Here is a 20,222-nt window from a genome sequence, read left to right as displayed (position 1 = left end):
ATTGTTCGTTTAAGGCAGAATAATAATTTTTAATATATTGCTAACACCACCCCTGAAATAAATCATAGTTGGTTCAATACAAATTAACAGACACACATCGGTAATTACTTCTTTCTGAAAGCACAACAATAAAGTGTACTATTCGCCTATGAAGTTTCTGCTATCCTTCGGGAAATAGGCTATACATCATGATTTTGTCATCATAGACAGTAACTTAATTGAAACAAGACACTGATTTACAGCAGTATAAATGGGTAAGACACGAAACTAACCCTGCCTTTTTTAGACATGTCATGCTTTGAAATAGCCTGATCTCTTCTGATTCTATCTTTTATTTTGGGTCATGATCATTTCCATGTATGTATTTCTTCAGAATAAAAGTCAAAACTAGCAGCAGAGAACAACAATCGATTGTTCCATGAGCGTCAAACAAAAAGCTATGTTAATCCTCTGCCAGCCCTCACATGTGGTTACGTTGCGTATCATTATAATTACAAAACGGCATTATATCACAACATCAGTGGTTGTCATAAACTGTACAGATTTTTATAAGGCATTTTTTATATATTTAAGCAGTGCGATGTATGCAAACATTGTCAAATTGAATCTGATAATGTCTGAAAATAGACCCTGCTTTCCCGTTGTTCTTGTATCAAGTATTCTGCAAAATGTATTTGTGTAATGTGAAAGAAAATGAATTGATTGCAACTCTGCAAGTATGCCATCTTATATGCCCTAAGTCAAACTGTTATTTTTCATAAAGTGAGCTATCGTTGATCTTTGATCGACTGTTGGTTCCGTTTTAAAAGGGGATATGTAAATAAACTATACTATACTATACTATTCTATACTTATACTTATCGCATTTACTATATCAGAAAAGATGCAGATGCGATTTAGATAGATATACTTTTATTTCAAAGTTACTGTATAAACTTGAATCTGTGGGAAGAGACGTTTTTACGTATTTTGGGATGTATTTCAAACGCAGTAATATTTATTTAAACATTTAAACAAAAGCAAGTAAGTTGACAATTATTTTTTGTTTACAAACATAAGGTCAGACTGTGGTCAAAATATTTGAAATAATGAGGGTAGAGAATAAATAACTTATTTCAAATTGTTTTGTACAATACGGGATATATTTGGCCTCGTACACAGCTGGGAAAAGCATATTGGACTCTCTTTACGGCTCGTCCAATATGATTTTCCAGCTGCGTACTCGTCCAAAAAATATCTAATAGTGAACAAACAATTAAATACTACACCTAAGCATGCCACTTTAAAATGTATCAGCATAAGAAGTAACGGATTTTCACAGAATGGCGGAACGTAATCCAATTGAATATGAGTTAAACGTATAAAAAACAAGTTTGAGGTTGCATGTTTTTGCATTTATTTCATGCTATCACAATGTAACAGTGGATTATATCTCGATAAATTTACCGTTTGATACAGTGAGTTTACTGAAATAAAATTTCTCTGTCCTCTCAGATTTTACCCGTTTCCTTGAAAAAATAGAAACATAAACGCATATAATGACAGGAAAAATTGCAATGAGGTTCATTTATTTTCCAATGTGACTAAATTTGGTTAAACTATCAATTAAATCAATTAATTGAATAAAATTAATATCAATTGAATTTTTTTTTAAATTACAAGCATGAAATAAAAAAAAGCCACTCGTTAATTATTACTTTTGATGCGACTCGGTGAAAAATATTGCATCTCTTAAACTGATACAAATATATAAATAAACTAGTTCAAAGTCATTGAACTCATTATATAACATATCATCAATACATAACAATAAAGTGGTGACCTGGAAGTACAAGCATGTAGTATAAAGTACGTTACACATTAGAAAATGTATAAGCAAAGAAAGTTTATATTCATGCTTACAATTTCAAAGAGTGACATCGATAAGAAACGATAACATGCACTAGTTTCCCGGCTGTATGGTAAGCATATACGCGTTAGGTTCCGCTAGTTGAAATACCACTGTAAAATGTTCGATTCTGCCAAGGATAATATTAGTAGACATTTTAAACAGCACTGTTGTTAGGACAAATATGTATATAGTAATATAAGTTGCATGGTAACAAATGTTTTTATATTTTATCTAAGTTTGCCCGAAAAATGTTTGGAAAGTATTAATAAAATGGGGTACTTAATTTATCATGTACTTTTAAGAACTGATATATGTTGCTGACATTATCAGAAAAAGAACAAATATATGGTTTCTCCTATGATTTGTTCAATCCCTACCTACAAGCAACCATTCATATCTTTGGCATGACACTGACAATATCAGCATCTAACACTGTGAAAAATGTAAATTGAATATACTACGTCGGAAAACCTTGTTTGCACGTTTTTGTCTCTGCTGACGTGACGTTTATGTCTTAACGTTGTGCCTCTAAACATGGTAATTGGCTACTGGGCTTGTCCCTTGTGTTTTTATTGTATTGTTAAATACACACTGGAGGAAACGGTGTAAACATCAAACACCTCGCCCTCGCAAGTACAATGAATCTTTACCCCATTTAAAAGCGGTACAGTTGATGCTTATCATCCCGGCGAAGAATTCATTAAATGCAGAAATGTTAAATAATTGATAAAGAAAATTGATATCATATAATCTAGTCATAAATAGAGGTTTATAATAGACGTTTTTCAAATCTGAAAACTCAACGTTTCGAAATACATGAATTTCATTATATTCAAGCGAATATAAAAGCTATCAAATTCGAAACACGCTTTAATACTAAGCAGTTTTAACACTAATTGAATTTGCAGACAGGCAGATCTCTTTGTTTATAAACATCAATAAAACTATCATAAAAGCTGCATGTAAATCTGTAAAGATACCCCAGCAATGTTGTTATAAGCGTAAATTGAGCTGTTAATGTAAGCTGTGTTTAAAATTAGCCTCAGGATGTAAAAATAAATGATGTTTGAAACTCATCAGCTTTCATAAGATTCTGAGTATGTTCGGGCGTGTATGTTTTTTCCCATAGTAAAAATTTGAATGCTAAACTGCTAATGCAAGGATCAAGGTATCATTAACTGAGAATCGTATCAAGCTTTTCAATAAGCATTACGACATACTTTCGAAACACAATATCGGTTTTTAATCCATGGTCATTAATGGTATTACCACCTCATGTATAAGAGAATATTCGTTTCAATTAATTTCGTTTTGATACTTTAAAAATATTCGACGGCATAAATTATGTATTGTTGTTTTATCATAGCATTTTGTTTTGCCTTCTGGTTTGTACAACTCTGTCGATATGATGACATAATTTTAAACGTTGAATTTGCTAAGACGAGGTTCATGTTACTTTCCGAAAGGTTTAATTTGTACGATTTGTTCATGTGACATGAACTGCCCAATAAAAGCAGATAACACCAGCATTCATTGCGCTGTACTATGGATGACCATTTTCTTACTTTAAGCTTGTGTAAAATGTCATTGCTTATGACGTTTGTGAAATTACATGATGGTCGCTATTGCTTAGAGATGGTGGCATGTATTCTACAACGATTATGAAGAAAGTTATATCAACTAATACCAAGTCACTCTCGTTGGCACAATGCTGTGAGAGAGTTTTGTTTATTTATGCTGGGGAAAACGGAGTACTCAGTGAAAATCCATTTGTCCGGTATGATGCATAGAAACTTAACTCGCAGAAGTATGCATAAGTATTTACAAATATTCACAATATCTACACATGTTGAGTTATTATAGCTTTTGAGACTGCTTTAATATACCAATGTATTGTTCTTCTTCGGCAATTTTGTCCACCTGATTTATTGTCACAATAATTGCGTTATTATGTAATGTAAAAATACTAATGGTATCACGTGGCCATTAAGAATGCGCATCATATTGAACAGGAACCATATGCTTACAGTTCTAATCTAGGATTCCAGGGATCTACAGTCATGTATATTTCGAATGTTAGCAATTAAAGAACGTCAATAAATAACCATAACGTTCTAAATGATTGCCTTGGAATGTTGTTAAATGCGTAATAGTATGATTGAAATAAAATATAATGTATGTAACACGCATTACAAACCAAACATTTATTTTAAACATTTTGGATCATGCAATTTCTTATATTTTTAGGAGGCTTGACTTAAGTGATTAAACATGTTTTCATACCAATTCACCGCGATATATTTGCCGTTCTAACCAAAAGTGCGTTGAAATAACATCCGCGATCTTGAATGGGTTTATAAATGACAGTTAATGTATATCATTGTTGTGACTTAATTTTCTTTTATAACTTTCCTATGCTCAATTACTATACTGTCAATGCCGTTAATTGTGACTGAATTCATTTGTGTGTCTATTGAGTGTACCTCCGTATTTCATTTGTTTCTCTTCTTTTAATGTAGAAGTAAAATGCCGAAAACTTCCTATTATGTCAGATAAAGGACGGTCAGATTTACAAATGACTGCGGATGTTTTTCTGAAGAATAATATACAGGTTTAGGCGTTTCTCTTACTAAAAATTATGTACACACATCGTACTTTTCACCTCTCATTGTCTTAAAACTATAGCTGCAAACTCACACAGTGTTGTGTTAACTAAATGTTTAATTCTCCGTGACGTACAAACTTGTATTTTTCCGATTCCAATAAAAATAAGCAAATATGTATTATCAAAATTTTAAATGTCCCTTCAAACCATTTGATTCGTATAACGATAATCTTCAACGTATCCCATTGTTCTTTTGAACTCTTGGAAGGTTATAGTATAGTTGTGTAACATTTATTCAACTGACTGTCCATAATTTTAACAAAGACTGTCCATTCTTAAAATAACTCATTCAAATAAAAAAAATTGAGTTTTAAAAGAACAGTAGTCGTCGTAACAAACATGTTTTAAATAATTTGAAAAGTGATGAACACATACCAATGCAAGCTTAATTTGAATTGACCTACTATGCAAAGATTAATGTAAGACATAAGGTTGTTTTTACTGCATTCACGAGAAAAGCACACACATCTAAACTAGATGGCTCAAGAGAAGTAAGCAATATTGAAATTTGTCAATGTAAAACATGCAGTAACCGCCGGAGCACATCGTTAACTATTCTGAAGAAAACATAAGTTAATGGTACAGATATTTCTATGATACGCAAATTTTCACAATATAATGATGTAATGTAGGTACAGAACATATCACACTTTAGAAATCTAGATCATATCGCTCGCTAAAATACTTCATGCCAAGTGGCACACATGGAACAATAAGCCACAAGGTTTCGGTTGTTGAAAAGCGTGCAAGTGCCAAAGATATAAAACGTAAATCCATTTTCTGAATTTAAAAGAAGGTAAAACAAGAGCCATACGTTTATCGATATTTACATCACAGTTATATATTTAATTGGTATGTTTGTTTATTTAAAAATTATTTAGACAAATTCATTAATATATATGGACTGACCGACGGAAGGAGGCGTTACAAATTTTGAGAGTGTATAACTGTTTTAATCAGAATAGTCATTGTCATTACATCAGTCATCATTAGCAACGAAGAAATTTAAAGTAGCGTTAGCAATACTATTAATACCGTGAAATAAGTTTCAGCTTATTGGCAATATCAACAAATACATACGTTTCATCAAAGGCAATTATCATAATTTAAACGAAGATGGCTACACAAAAACAGACACAAGGCAAGGGCCAAAACGACAATGAATTAGAGACACGCACATATTATTACCACCTACACAATTAAAAACACTACAAACAGACCCTACATCCATCAACATCTTCATCGATAACAGATAGGATTACCACCTTGGAATGTTTCGTGAAACACGAGGTGACTAGAACATGAGTCTACTGGGGTCGTATACTAGTTTGTATGGCGAGAACCTCACACTTGTTCCAAATTTAATCAACAACAGTACGAGTTAACGGCCACAACCGAAAAACGTACGACAGGAGAACAAATCAAATACAAAAGAAACAAGCAGTATCTTGACAGATATTGGGACGCAACGGCAGGAAGAGTATCAGTACGTATTGTCAAGTCTTTAAATACAATTTTTGAAATATTCCTAAAAGTCCGAATGTACGTGCTCGACAAAATGTATTTAAGTAAGTGTTAAGATATCGATTCAGGTTATGTTCAGTTTTCAGATCAGTATATAGAGGACAAATATGCAAAGAAATGATACTTTGATTCAACAGTTCGGTATATTAATATATTTTACATTTTACGTTCTCTCTAACAGTGTTGTTGTTTCTTCCAGTTTCTATGTATGCTGAACGGACAATAAATCTAAATCTTGACAAAGCAGTTGAATGAAATTCTGTATATGTTCAAACAAATTTTATTTGCTTTTTAAACTTAACGGAATGTATTCCTTTTTACTCTGTGAATTAACAATATAAAACTAGGTTTGAACATTCTGGTTACAAAATATTTGTTTGAGCAATAGAAAACAGTTTGTTTTATTGCTATGATTTAACCAAATATTACAAAACCAAATCCGTCGAGTAGATCTGTAACAACCCTGCTCTTGTTTACATTTACGTGTGCAAAGGAGTTATTAAATCATATCTATAAACATATATGATTTCGTTAGTCACGTTGTTCACTTTAACAAACGTATAAATAATCGGTTTATTGCATTATATACTCCGTTTAAACATATCAGTGTTATGCAGTCTTATTGATGTTTATATGGTGTGATACAATCATCGATGTTTAATGAGTTACGAACTATGTGCCTCTGTGACTTGCATTGGTATCTGCATTATATTTAAAAAAACATATCTTATATCTTGTATGATTCATTTTGTGCTATCGTTAAAAATACCCTCTGGGAATATACCGTCAATGGACAATATTTATGTTATGCCGAGTGGTCATCGACTACCATCTTGTACTTATGTATCGTTAACATAATGTTCGCCATGGGCATAACACTAGACCCAACAAGCAATATATCAATTTTAGAAATGAACCTACTTTAAAATGGTGTAAGAGAGGTTAGGTGTCTATTTAGTAAAAACTAGAAAGTTAATTAAATCAATAATAAAATTAAAACTGTAGCGAAACACCCTTGACACAACAGTGCAATAACGTTTTATCCATTTTTAATAGAACTTTGTTTTTGTATTTTTTTATGATTTATTTTGTTGAATTATGAAACGCACTTTATTTTTAAACGGTTATGTGGAAACCCAATTTTATTTGTTTTCGATAGCTGAACGACAAAGTGCAGGTGAATCGTGTACTTTTTTTAAAAAAAACACGGTCCTTCGTTTGTCCCTGTGTTTAGGTAATTTAGCTAAATCCATATACTAATAAATGTCAGATTGCCTACATAAATAAATATAGCGATTATTTGCTGGTATTATTGCTGTTTCCTTAAGATACAAAATACGCTTCATACTGGCAGTGTAATACTTACAAGGTTTGCTCATCACAAGTTAGCTGATAATGATGCCACTATTGGAAACTAACCGACCACACGGCTTAGACACAGAGATAATTTGTTTGATTAGAAAAGAGAAATCTCGGATTTTCTTTGCGAATGTTTATTTCCTTAATATGAGTGAATGTGCTAGCATTTCGTTTGTATCCTCGGCCAGTGGAAGAACTGTGTGAACTCTATTGCCGTAGGCGGTGCTTAACTTCAGTTGCCTGTCGGAATATTTTGGACATTACCTTAAGGAAAGAATATAATAGAGGGAGTTAGGATGTTAAATATCTGTCAAATGTAAGTTATATCTGTTGTATGGTGTTATTGTTTAAGGTATGTTAGCATTGTGGTTGCATACACACGTATAAATAATAAATGAGAAACGTACATCTCATCTATGTCAAACTCTTTCTCCTTTCGCTATTTCAGTGCGTGTGAAATTGAATCTCAATGAGCTAATTTTACCGCAAACAAACAGCCAAGGAGACCATTTATTTTCTTTAATTAAAACAGAGGAGTTGTTTCCAAATCCAAAAGAATCCAAAAAAAAATTGGTTCAAATCGACCTAGAAATGAGTTTTTCGTGTCATTTTCAATATCTCTTCTTAACTATCGGCCCCCGAGAGTTAACGGTTATATAAATAGAAAAAACAGTGGGATGTCTTAATTTATGCAATTTGTTATAGGTATACACTATTTATGCAATTCGTGTTAAAGGTGTAGAGAAAGATGCGATGCAGTACAAATGCTCATGTTTTTTGCATAAAAGATTGAGGACGGCTAGAGTATGAAGTAACTTAGAATTGCACCTTTTAAATTATGTTATGTTATGTTATTGTTCTTCCTTTTATGTTTACCCCCCCCCCCCCCCGACATAAATTTTTTTAAGCATAAATGATTACAATTGAAAAATTCCATGTTTGCATATCCGACTCATATCTGATTTACATGTAGTCAAGCATTGTTATTTTTTTGTATTACTATTATCAATAGTATACTTATAACTGAATTTAATATGAAAAAAACACACACTCAATGTGTTTGTTATTCATGACATTAATTTCAGTACATGTGCATATTTCATGTTTTTATCTTTGCCTAAATTTATTTTATGTTTTATTGATATAAAATTTGAAATAAATAGTGACATAATTATCATCAAATATCTAATGTTTTAATCAACTGTAATCTTTTGTAATCCTATTACCCCCCGCGGTCATTAACACCTTTTTGATCACGCCCGATAGCTACTATAAAACAGAGACCGGAGGAGACCGGGACCGGATGAGACCGGGACCGGGAAATAGTATCGCCCCCAAGAGTAGTCGGAAAAACCGTAGACCTACTTTCTCTTTTGCCGTCTAAAAATAGCAACTTTCGGCAATTTTCAATTTGTTAAATCTAAGTTATTAAAGCGATTTTTTTAAAAAATAATTGCGGTTCAGTCGGTCTGAAACAATGTGGAACTTATTAAAAACTTTTGAAATACGGTTACTTTTGCGGACTGTCGCTTTAAATGGATGTTAGAGGCATGGAGAGCTTGGGTGACTATTTGCAAATACTGGAAAATTAATTCAAGTCAGTAACGAAATTAAAACTTCAGCGAAACACACATGACATTACAATGTTATGCGTCTGATCTATGTTTTGCCTATTGTATTCTTATATCAGTTTTTTTTGTAGAATGATGTTACGCACTTAATTTCTAAATCGGTAAAATGGAAACCAAAGTTAAGTTGTTTCCAATAGGTGAACGACTAAGTGCAGGTTAATTGTGTACTTTTTAAAGACAATCGTTCGTTTGTCCCTGTATTTAGGTAAATTAGCTAAATCTATATTCTAATAAATGTCAGATTTCTTACATCAATAATTAAAGCGATTATTTGCTGGCATTATTGCTGTTTCCTTAAGATACAAAATACGCTTCATACTGGCAGTATAATATTTACATGGTTTGTTTATCGCAAGTTAGCTGAGAATGATGCCACGCGGCTCTATTGGAAACTAACCGACCATACGGCTTAGACACTGAGATAATTTGTGTGACTCGAAAATATAAATCTCGGATTTTCTTTGCGAATAATTATTTCCTTTCCATTAATTAACATTTGTTGTCATTTATGATAGAAGTATATGGGCTAGTAGTTCGTATGTATCCACGTCAAGTGGAAGAGCAGTGGGAACTCAATTGCCGTGCGTGGTGCTTAACTTCAGTTGCCTGTCGAAATATTTTGGACCATTAACTTATGGAAACAATATAAAAGAGGGAGTTAGCATGTGAAATATCTGTCAAATGTAAGTTATATATGTTGTATGGTGTTACATTTTTTTAAGTATGCTAGTTGTTGTTGCATATACACGTTAATATAAGAAATACGAAAAGTACATCTCAAAAATGTCAAACTCTTTCTTCTTTCGCTATTTCAATGCGTGTGACATCGAATCTTAATGAGCTAATTCTACCGCAAGCAAAGTGAACACCCATGGAGACCATTTTTTTCTTTAATTTAAACAGAGGAATATCATATTTAACTATTTACATAAAACACAGACATCTTGTTTAACAATATGGGCTATTAAAGGTAAATGTTCGCAATCTGTCAAACACAATTGGACATACTTAAATCCAAATGAATTGAAGGGTAAAATTAACTTTTTTGTTTTACAGAAAGAAAGATTAACGATGAAAGATGCAATTGTAAAAAGAAGTTTAATAAATTAGGAAACATATTTCTTTTTAATAAGAACAGAACAGAATTTTATAAGACGTATACCATCACAGTACAAAGTCAAATAATATCAAACACATTTACAAATATGAATTCAACAAGTCACATAATACATAACCGATGTAGGTTGAATACAAATAGAAATAAATAAGTTGTTATAAACTTTTGCAAATACATGCACATACATACATAATGTGAGGATGAGCATATAATACTAATTATCATAAATAAGAGAAATTATATGTTTTGCAGATTATTTGATATATTTTGACAATTTAAATATTGAAATTTTATTTTCAGATCTTCACAACTTTATACACTTATACATGCTTGGTCTAATGTAAAAATATTTCTTAATTTAACTTCATCTTATGTTAATATAAAAAGGACAAATTAATACAAAAAAGAAGTACATTTTATACTCTAATATTTTCTGTCATATACATAAAAAACAGCATATTTCGGAGCTGATAATTATAACAGTATAGGCCGGTTGTTCAGAATTTTAATTAAGGTTCAGAGTTTAAAATCTTAAATAAGTACACTTATGAGCTGCAGTATTTCTTACAAAATTTCAGACAATGATTTCAAACGTACTTGTTCTATTTAAATAGATGAGTACGTCATTAAGTATCTAACGTTTAAACATTAACAACGATCTCGTTAATCAGGGGTCGTATTCAATAAGCAACTTAGATTGAACTGAAACTTAAGATAAAAAATATAAGTGTTTTGATTGGCCGGTATATTAAGCTGACCAATAGGCTGCATGGAATCACTGAGGCATATCTTAGGATAAGATCAATATTGAATGCTGGCCCAGGTTGTTATCTTTAAGTTCTGAACAATCGGCCCTATGTATTTTGCACTTTATTCATTGTCAAATAAAAGTAAGTCAGATTTCCTGATAATGCCTTGTAAGGGATATTTTTACCCATTATATTGAATACTAATATAAGAGTAGTCATTGCGTATTATTCGTTATTCGTTCAATTTATATTGCTATTTTTTTTCTTGCGGTAATGTTTATTTCTTAATAGATAATGTATAGTTATCTTTAGTCTAGACTTTTGCAATTTCTATCTTGACTCTTGATTTGTCTATTAATAGGATTAAGACAAAACACATAAAAAATACTTTATGTTTTAACTAAAACAGATCTATAATTGTGTTTTGCTGTAGTGGTTGTACGTCTAACTGTTAACAACAATGAGTCTATTAATAAACGTTTTACTATAACTTCAAAGTTTAATGATTTACGGATATATGTCTTAATTGCTTGCACATGCTGTAAGTATTTGCATAACTCAAAACAGACAAACAAATGCGTTAATTGATATATAATCTACTGCCGTGATAAATGTTATCATAATCTTTTGCAAACATATCATGTAGTTAAAAGTAACGCCTGAAATAATAAAGCGAATTTAATTGGTTTTGTTGTTGGAATCAATTTAATGATAAGCATAATAATTATTTATGATATACATACTTAAAGTAAGTTGTATTCTGGGAAATTTTGTTTCTTATAGCTGCACTTATTCACCATTGTTGAATTAATAATCGATACAAAAACAAGAAGAAATAAGCTGTTTATGTTTATTCGAAATCGTATGTTATAATAAATATATCTGCATTGTCTACATGAAATATCTTTAAATATAGGTAGCTGTTAATTCGATCTTGTCTTGGGAGAAACCAATATCTGGCCTCATATAACAATATGAAATATCTAGGGGACTCAGTAAGCGACGTCAAATATGTGATTGACGTCATATTATACAAAAATTAATCGTTTGTTTTTCATATCATTTCAAGGAAAGCACTGAATAATGTGCAATGAAGTATCATGCTGTAAATATTTTGACCAAGTATCTGTCAGTGTATAATATAATATTATTATCATTATCCTTATTTTTATAAGAATAAGTATCATCATCATCATCATCATCATCATCATCATCATCATCATCTTATTATTATTATTATTATTATTATTATTATTATTATTATTATTATTATTATTATTATTATTATCATTATTATTATTTTTATTTTAATTATCTGTTTTATTGAATTATTATGATAATTATGATAATTATTTTTATTACTTTATTATGAGCGTATTTGTAGTTCTTAGACAGTATCATTTACATACAGTAACCCCTGGCGTGTTATTAAAAAACAGACTTTAAAAGTTTGAACTGGTGTGAGTGTGTATGATTTTTTCCTTATGGCATATAATTAAGTTCTCCCATCCTGCTTTTATTAATAGAACGCATTTTCTTTTAATTGCATCCATACTCCGATAAACGCAATATCTTCGAAATACCTCTGATTAAATGAAGCGAAGTTTTTGATTGGTCAAATGACGTTTTATTGCGTAAATGTATATATTCGACGTCGATACAACAATTGCCGTTGTTCAAACAGCCGAGTTTCATTGGACTTGGAAACGTTTGTTTTGTAGTTGTAGCTTTATAGTTTGACTATCCGAAATATAATAATTGTTTTTTTGTTAGAATTGCGTTTCATCTGTGTATGATAGCCTTTGGACGGTGCACTGATAATCTTTCTAACACTGACTCTTATGTTTCATACACCTATGAATCTCAATACTAAACATTCAATCCACAAAACGCCTGTGTTGTTGTTTTGTATTAAGATATGTTTTTTTACCTCTTACAGATCAAATTTCTTCTATCACCACAACTCAGTTACTTCTATAAATGCACTTCATCTGCAGTATGTTTATATAACGTATGATGATTTCTCCGGTCTGGGAGAATATTATAGCTCCGTGAAGGCTTTAGATGTGATTAGAAAAACGTTCCCCCCTCCGGCAATCTGCGCTCTGCTTCTGACACGGATTAGCAGAAGAGGTGGTGTACTTTACTTTCCGTCATCATAAAAATATCATGGCTGTTTTGGGTCTTGTTCTCCGATAACAGCTCGTGTGTTTCCTACCGATCGGTAACAAGCTTATTCCAAAAATTCAAACATGGTGATTTATAAAAAACCCTTTGATCTAGATAGGGAGATTTTAATTTCAAATAGTTGTGGGTTTTAAGCAATATCTATTTCAAAACAACATGTTTAACTTTCACATGTAGATTTAAGCAATATCTGTTTCAATAAAACAACTTTTAATTTCCAGATGTTAAAGGTTTGAACATAATTAGAGGCTTCACTAGTAATGGAAGTAAACATTAAAAGTGGACAAGTGATATATGAACGATAGTTGTTCATAATGACAATGTAAAGAATGATTAATACAGTTTTCCTCTACCAGAATGCACCGAAAAGCTGAGTTCGTGCACACTTCAATACTCGCCATCTGGTATCAAATAGTTAATAATTAGGAAAAAAAACACACTACCTAATTGAACTGTTTCTTAAGCAACAAGCAAATAGTTGTTAAGTTCAATACAGTTGATGTTGCTGTTGATGGTTGACATAGAAGATGTTGATGGAAAGACATAGGATACTTACTTATACGAATAATGTTTCACGACAACACTTAAGCATTTCTTTTCACACTAATTATATTGATGGCTATTTCAACACTGATATGTTTACAAGCATTGTACCGTTTTTCTGAATGCACTGCTAATGGCAGGAGCCATCTTAACTCAAATTGAATGAAATTAAACACGTTGAAATACTTCTGTTTAGTAAACTAACATTATTTTTCTAATAAGTACTTGGATTCTGTTTAGAAGTTAAATATCTATTGTTTTGAGAAAATATTCTCATTTTTCGCTCATACCGTACATTCAAAACTGGGTAAGTCTAAGTGGCTGTCAACTCGGGAAATACTTAGAGAATTCGATATAATCGAAACTCAATATAGTTCTTATTTAAACTTACCTAATCGAAACAGTTCGACATAACAAGAACATCGAGATAAATGAGTTTGGCATAGCTAGTTTCGACTGGGTGTTAACATGAACAAAAGATGGATGGTGATAATATTGAATATGCCAGTGAACATAAATGTTTCACCTTTTGTTCATTTACTTGACAGGTGGACCGATAATTCAAATTGTAAAACTCTCTCAGTGGGTTCATCTTATCTTAAGTTTAATTTTCTGGCATCAAAACGTGTGTACAATTTATCTTCAATCTTATGTTCATAATCATTTTTATGATTTCTATTTTTGATTTTGGTTCTGATAAAATCGAATTGCTGGGAAAACATTTTTCAATGTTTTCTACAGTGGTTACATTCGCCTCTGTAATATTGAAAGTTATTCTTCACGCGAGATTGCATTTAATCATCTACAAAACCTTTTTAGTAGTTTTATTATTCTCAGATGTTTTGCATTTATAATATCTATACATATTTCGAGCAGTTATTAATATTGCGACCTTTAAATGGCGAAACGTTAGCGAATTGTATCTGACTTAAACGTATTAAAAAAAAGTTTAGGTTGCATGTATTTACATTTCCATCTCAGATTTTGCTCGTTTCATTGCAAAATGGAAACGCATATAATGCCGGGGAAAATGCAATGACGTCATTTTGTCCTATATGACATCATTTGATTGAAGTATCAATTAAATCATCAGCATGAAATCAAAATGTTTAAGCCTGCAATATATCACCTCTTTAAAACAAAAGGCAAATATTTCACTTTTAGCAAAGCCACTCATTAAATACTACTTTTAGTGCGAACTCTCTGAAATCTATTGCTTATCTTAGACTGAAACAAACGCTAGAATCTACTCATAAGTATAGGTTTATAACAGATGTTTAAAATCTGAAAACTAAACTTTTCAAAATACCTTTATTATTTTACAAGCGAATTTAAAAGCTATCAATTTGGAAAAACGCTTTCATACATAACAGTTTCAGCCATAATTGAAATTGTAGACAGGCAGATCTATTTGTTTATAAACAACAATAAAACTATCATAAAAGCAGCATTTAAATCTGGAAGATATCCTGGCAATGTTGTTATAAGAGTATTGAACTGTTTATGGGGGCGATGTTTAAAATTCGCTTCATTATGTAAACTTTAATGATGTTTGAAACTCAACAGCTTTCATTAGATTCTAAATTCGATGTTCGAGGGCGAATGATTTTTTTTCATAAAGCAAAAAGTTGAATAATTAACTGCTAATGCAAGGATGTAGGTAGCTTTAACTGAGAACTGTATCGACCTTTTTCAATACGAATAATGACATACTTTTGAAATACAAAATCAGTCTTAAATCCCTGGTCATTGAAAGTATTTTCAATTGTTATCTTAAGTGCTTTCGCCAAAATGTCTTACAGATGCACTGAATTTTAACACTGTCAGCCTTAGCCACCTCATGTTTAAGATAATATTCGTAAAGTGTTTTATTAATTTCGGTTTGATATTTCCAGGAATATTTAACGGCAAATATCATGTGTTGTTGTCCCATCATGCATGTTATTTTACCTATTGGATTTCACAAAACTATCGATATTAAGACATCATGTTAATATTTATGTGAACAACTACAGAAACAAGCCCAGTAGCCGAAAGTTTAAACATAAACGCCGTTTAATGGCACAGGGTAAACGCCAAAGACATAGAACACAAAAAAAATCACAAACAAGAAACAACAAGGAACAGCAGCACAAAACACCACAAACAATACAATGCATATATACTATATAAAAATTGGTATGTATATCAAGGATTGTTAGGTACCGCCTTGTAATGGTCAGTAAAATGTAAATTTGCTAGTTTACGTGAACGACCCTCACTCTTATCCCAACAATTGAGTTTGCTAAGATTAGGTATGTTAAACGGCCGTTTCTTGCATAACTGCATCAAACCTTTAAAAGTGAGCGCATTTGCTACGGCTGTACTCGTTATTATTACGGCAGTTTATATGTAATATTAACTTTTTTCTTTATTGTTTTGAAGTAAATTCCGGCTCTGGTGAGGGTAATATATAAAGTTTTGTGCTAATTGATAAGTTCGGGAAAAGTGTGAGATTATGTGCATATAAATCATCTTAAACCCCGGAAAACTCGTATTCTAGTAAACTCAAGCTAGTCTCGTACGTGTGTTGTCGGTTTGTGGTGTTAGTACGCGCGAATCAATTTAAGAGTCCTTTGATACCTTGCCTTCAGCCTCTAAACAGAGTATAAAATTGAATTGTTGATCGCTTTCATTGATGTTTGACTTCCATTTTGACGGATTCGACTGTAAAATTTTAGTGTTATGTAACAAATAGACATGACAAATGATGTCGATAAATACTTCTTACGTTCATATCATCACTTTTCGGAAATCGGAACTATCCCAATGTTAATTAAAAACAGTATATATCAGGTAAGTGAGTATCTGTTTGCGCCTTTTTTCTCGATTTAATCAGTTCATTAGGTTTATAATTGTTTAACAAGTTTAAACAAATTAAGAGCTTTTACATGAAAAGTGAAGTATTTAGAGATGGAATTTTGGGGAGTGAAGATAAAACTCTATTCTTTTTTTATTAAACGTCATTCTTAAATTGAAAAAAAATCAAAGTGTTAGAACTAATTGAGAAAGTTCTTTTTTGCCAGTGTATGGGTATCTGATCAGCCTCTTAACCTGTTAACTTATTTCACAATTATTGCGCTATGTAATGGAATAATACTAATGTAGTAATGATATTAGATAGCCATTAATAATGCGCTTCATGTTGAACAGGAGCCATAGGCTTACAGGTCTAATCTAAGATTCCAGGGATCTGCAGTTATGTATATTTAGAAAGTCAGCAATTATTGAGCGTCATTAAATAACCATGAAGTTACAAATGATTGCCTTGGAATGTTGTTAAATGCGTTTTAGTATGATTGAAAATAAGAAAATGTATGTAAAAGGCATTTCAAGCCAAACATTAATTTTAAACATTTTGGATCATGCAATTTCTTGTGTTTTTAGCATGCTTAACTTAAGTGATTAAACATGTTTTGATATCAATTCACCGCGATATATTTGCTCTTCTAACCAAAAGTGCGTTGAAATGCTATCCACGATCTTGATTGGTTTATAAATGACAGTTAATGTATATGATTGTTGTGGCGTAATTTTATTTTAAAACGTTCCTATGCTCACGGCCATATTCATGTTCTGACCGTGCGTAAATTGTGACTGATTTCATTAACGTTTCTTTTATGTGTATATCTGTATTTCATTGTTTTCCTCTTCTTTTTATGTTATGGGGAAATGTCGACAACTTTCAATTATGTCAGAGAAAGGACGATCATGTTCACAAAGGGCCGCGGAGGTTTTTTTCTGTAGCATAATGGTCATTTTTTGGCGTTTCCCTTACTAAATTTATGTAAACACAGCGTACTTTTCACCTTTCATTGTCCTAACGATTTAACTGAAAGCTCACACAGTGATAACTACTTCAAACTTGTGTGTTATTTATTCCAATGAAAAATAAGTTAGTATCTATTATCGATTTTATCAGCGTCCCTTCAACCCATTTGATTCGTATAATGATAATCTTTAACGACACGTATTGCTCTTTTTGAACATTTTATAGGATACAGTATTGTGTAAGGTTGCTTCAACTGACTGTCAATTATTTCAACAAAGACTGTCCATTCATATTGAACAGGATCCATAGTTTCCAAAAATGCAAGCAAAATTTGAATTGACCTACTATACATAGACTTATCTAAGACATTAACTTGTCCTTAAACATTAACGAGAAAAAAACACACATCTAAACCAACTAGCACAATCGAAGTTAGCAATTCAGTAATTTATCAATGTAAAAAATAAAGTAATCGCCGGAGCACATCGTTAAATATTTTTGTACAGATAGTTCATGACACGCCAGTTTTCACAATGAAATTCTGTAATGTAGGTAAAGAAAATATCAATCTTTAAAAATCTAGATCATATCGCTAAAATACTTCATGTCAAGTGAGACAAATGGATCAAAGAGCCACAAGGTTTTGGTTCTTGAAAAGCGTGCCATTGCCAAACATATGAAACGTAAATCCATTTGCTATAAATTTATAAAAGGCACAAAGAGCAATACATTTATCGATATTTACATCACATTACATATGTTTGATTTTTTAAAAATATTAAGATAAATTCAGGACCAAAAGTGGACTGACATACGGAAGGACATGCTGCAAACTGAATCGAACCCGCACTTTCCTATTTGTGTTTGGTGAAACGCATGTATTTGCTGATACTGCCAACAAACTAAGACTTATTTCACGGTATTAATAGTGTTGCTACTGCTACTTTAAATACTTTCGTTGCTACTGATGACATATGCGATGACAATGATTATTCTGATTAAAACAAATATACACTCTCAACATTTGAAACGCAACAACTTTCAACTGTTTTATCTCCAGTTCCGTTTGACTTTCACTAAACATGTAATATCACATTTTCTATTCTGATTTTTAATAACAATCAATTTTGTCAAAAGCCCTACGACAATCATACAAATGTCTTTTAATAGAACCCTGCATAGGAAAATATATACACGGATGGCTTCACATAAATAGGGACACAAGTGAAGGGCCAAAAACGACAATTAACTAGAGACACGAACATATTAACACCATCTTCACAATTACAACCACTACAAACAAACCCCATATCCATGAACATCTTTATTTATAACTGCTAGAATAACCACCTTGGAACGATCCGTGAAACTCTAGTTGACTGAAACATGAGTTTACTGGGAGCTTAAACTAGTTTGCAGGGCTAAAACCTCATGGTTGTTCGAAATAAAATATTTACAGTACGAGTTAATGGACACAACGAAGAACGTACGACAGGAGAACACTTTAGATTAAAAAGAAGCAAGCAGTATATTGACAGATATTGGGACGCAACGGCAGGAAGAGTATCAGTCCATATTGTCATAGCATTAAATACAAGTTTTGAAAGATTCCTTGAAGTCCGACTGTTCGTACTCGACATAATGTATTTGTTTAAAGTGTTAAGATATCGATTCAGGTTATGTTCAGTTCTAGGATCAATATATAGAGGACAGAAATGTTAATCTGCTTCAACAGCTTGCTATATTAACATATTTTAAATTACATTTAACGTTCTCTCAAATACAGTGTTGTTGTTTCTTCCAGTCTCTATGTCTCATGAATGGGCACTCAATGTTATTCTCACAGTTAAATGAAATTCTGTACCTGGGCAAAAAAAATAAATTTCTTATTAGACTTAAGGGAATGTATTCCTTTTTACTCTGTGAATTGATAATATCAAACCAGGTTTGAACATCTTGGTCATAAAATCTTTGTTTTGGCATTAGGAAACTTTGCTAAATTTTTACCAAATATTACTAAACCGAGTCCGACAAGTATAACTTAAAAAAATCCTGCACTGGTTTACATCTACGTGTACAAATGCGTTGTTAAAATAATAACTATAAACATGATTTCGTTAATCAGGTTGTTCACTATAACACACGTCTGAACAATCGGCCGTATAAACATACCAGTATTATTCAGTCCCATTGATGGTTATATGGAGTGATGTAATCATTGATGTTTAATATTGTATGAACTTTGTATTTTATATCCCACTGTGACTTGCATTGGTGTCTGGCTACATTCAAAGACACATATCTTATGTCTGGTATGATTCATTTAGAGTTATTGTTGTAAATACCATCTGGGAATTGACCGTCTATAGACAATACCGCTGCAATGCCAGGTGATCATCGACTACCGAAATAAATTATGTTCAGAATGGTGCGACCTTAAATACAACCTCTGCGTTCCAAAACAAACGGACGTCAATTCTGACCACATTAAAATGTTTTATGCCAATCACCTAGATATTTACAACCTCGCTATATTGAAGGTGTTTAGATCTAAAATAAAACCCTTTGCGTTACAAACATAACTGGTATAGTTATGTCATTATCATTTATGTTCTAAATAAGTGTACATACAGACACCAGTAAAAGCCTAACGATACTTTATATACTATTTGTTTCTAAATACTGAGACTCTTACCAAATAGATTTCACTTCATCATTATATGATACACCCGGTAATATATTACG

At 31.8% G+C, this 20,222-nt stretch overlaps 1 protein-coding gene across 23 annotated transcripts in view; it reads left to right on the top strand.

Annotated features, from left to right (window-relative positions):
- Positions 1–20,222, top strand: part of LOC128211285 (dopamine receptor 1-like) — a 342,707-nt gene that overhangs the window by 88,698 nt on the left and 233,787 nt on the right. For 3 of the 23 annotated variants that reach the window (XM_052915929.1, XM_052915908.1, XM_052915916.1), the window contains exon 1: positions 7,506–7,755. The exons of the other annotated variants lie outside the window; for them this stretch is intronic. The gene's annotated coding sequence lies outside the window, so the exon portion shown is untranslated. Of the gene's footprint in view, positions 1–7,505; positions 7,756–20,222 lie in introns of those variants that run through there. 23 annotated transcript variants of the gene reach the window in all.

The sequence above is a fragment of the Mya arenaria genome, chromosome 12 (genome assembly GCF_026914265.1).
Source record: "Mya arenaria isolate MELC-2E11 chromosome 12, ASM2691426v1".
In the NCBI taxonomy this organism is placed as follows: domain Eukaryota; kingdom Metazoa; phylum Mollusca; class Bivalvia; order Myida; family Myidae; genus Mya; species Mya arenaria.
This window is presented reverse-complemented; position numbering and strand designations above follow the sequence as displayed.